Genomic DNA, 2,500 nt, shown 5'->3' with positions numbered 1-2,500 from the left:
ATTGCTCCTCCAGGGAAGATTCTGATGAGTCTTATTACACTCTGAACTTAGATATCGCGTGTTAGGTTAAATAAATATTTTTAAAACTTAAACCGTTGCTGGTTATTTTCCCGAAAGAAGGGCAGTAAAACTTATAATCCTTTAGCAAGTATTAACTGCTGGTAAAATCATCCTTCATACCACATATTTTCAAAAATGCCGAGAATTGTGCACGATCATACTGTCTTCTGAAAATTAATGTATTTGCATGATAATAAACAAGACCGCTAATGACTTCATGGTTGTTGTTCTGGCCTTTGTGAACGAAAGAACTTGAGTAGTATCACCGATGGTCTGTTTATCACAATATGTAATTATTTTACCGTCGGCGTATAGTAGAATAAAAGTCACCGTTATTAAATATTATATGATTATTAATAAACTTGTCATAGTGGAGAAAGTAATGGAATGAAAAGAAAAAGAAAAGTTTATGAAGTTACCGTTGTTATTTCGTGGATGGTTCGGCTTTTAAATATTATAAACTTCATATCTAATATTCTTTTCAAATGAGATTTAACGCAGTTTATTTACCCACTGGTACTGTGTAAGGAAGCTGTTAGTGGTATTTTTGAGATAATCATATCTCTTGTTATTGTATCTGTCTATCAGTTTATGTATATTTCAGTCTACCTATATATCTAGCTACCTATCTATTCAACTATTTACGTGTCTTATCTATCCGTCTATCTATCTAGCACATTTTGATCTGCAGCTGTAATTGTATTTATCTATATCAATGTCTTTCTATTAATATATCTATCTATCTGTGTGTTTATATATTTACACACACTCACACTCACACTCACACTCACATTCACACTCACACTCACACACACACACATACATACACACACACACACACACACACACACACACACACACACACACACACACACACACACACACACACACACACACACACACACACACACAACCACATATATATATATATATATATATATAGTGTGTGTGTGTGTATGTGTATGTATGTATGTATGTATATATATGTATATATACACATATGCATGTATATATTGTTTCCAGAAATTTAAATGACAGTACTTCATTGCGTGGTCTGGCTAAATCTTTTGGATTTAAATGAACTATTAGGTTTATTTCATGGGTCAGCTGGAGGTTACATGAGTCAGGAAGATAATGTACACAAGAAACCTGTCCTGTCATCCACTGGAAAAAAAATCTGATCGTGTGTATAGTTATGCTTGCTATCGCAGAAAAAGTCATGTACAGGGAAGCTCTTGAGCTTGTTAAATGCAGTTTTGTCTAAGTTTTAAGTTGTTTTTTTTTTTTTCCCCTCTCTCCCGTTTTCTTTTTGTCGCATTTAAGCTTTCTTATTGCGTTAAGCTTGCATAGTTTGTGCAGTTTCACCTGGAGTTTATTCCTGAAAAATCGGAAACATGAAATTCTCCTTCCTGTTCTGCCTTTGTCAAACATCAGTGTCGCGTCTCAAAACAAGTTTACAATTTCTTATTCACCATTTTCTGTGTTCGCTCCTTCCCTTTATCTCCCGTTCTGCTTGTGAACACGTGAAACAGAGGAATGAGAACGAAGACTCGCTAATTACCGGCTCGCATGTATAAGAGTACAACGTGACGCTCAAGGTTTGTTTTTCTGCAGCGGGTGGAAAGGGAGCGTGTGTGGGGGGGGGGGGGGGGGGGTAAGGAGTAGAGGGATGGTGCGCTTGACCGTTTTTCATTTTGTTTTCCCCGTTTCCTCTTTTATATTTTCAATAGTCTAGTCTTAAGACAGGTGATTGTTGCAAAGCAGGTGTTTTTGACTTCTCTAATCTGCAACAGAACTCTGGCGTTATTTCCTGTGTAATCTTATTGCATTTCCTATACTTATATATATATTTTTTTTGTTCTTTGTACTTCTCTTTATATCTTTTCTAGTATTTCCTTTATGTTGTTCTCTATAGTCTTCTTGGCGTGTACAGAAAATGAAAATGACGTGAGAAAAAAGCCAGAGGTTTTCTACACGTTATCCATTTTGTCATTAACGCTCTTCTGTCCAGCCATCGATAAGCCAATTAATCGACTAACGCCAGGGTCGACGTGGGCTACGTAAGCCATACGGCCCTGTAGACGGAGGACCTTCGCCCTCAGAACATTTAACCATCAACTCATAAAGGAAACACAATGAAAAGACTTACTCAGAGAGAATTAAACAAAGAGAGACGCACTTTCACCACTGTCTATTGATCTCCACAGATTCTTCTGTTGAAACTTGCCTAAGTAATGCACAAAAGAAATTGCGTTGTTATGTTGAAAAGATACTCCCTGTCTTTTTTCTCTCTCTCATACTAGGACGCGCATTCCCTGACTTTCAGTCAGGGAATGCGCGCGCGCACACACACACACACACACACACACACACACACACACACACACACACACACACACACACACACACACACACACACACACACACACACACACACACA

At 37.5% G+C, this 2,500-nt stretch overlaps 1 protein-coding gene across 1 annotated transcript in view; it reads left to right on the top strand.

The window, feature by feature from the left end:
* Nucleotides 1-2,500, top strand: part of LOC125047436 (rho guanine nucleotide exchange factor 10-like) — a 367,122-nt gene that overhangs the window by 1,132 nt on the left and 363,490 nt on the right. The gene's annotated exons all lie outside the window — the stretch shown is intronic.

Source organism: Penaeus chinensis, chromosome 41, assembly GCF_019202785.1.
Source record: "Penaeus chinensis breed Huanghai No. 1 chromosome 41, ASM1920278v2, whole genome shotgun sequence".
Taxonomy (NCBI): Eukaryota; Metazoa; Arthropoda; class Malacostraca; order Decapoda; family Penaeidae; genus Penaeus; species Penaeus chinensis.
This window is presented reverse-complemented; position numbering and strand designations above follow the sequence as displayed.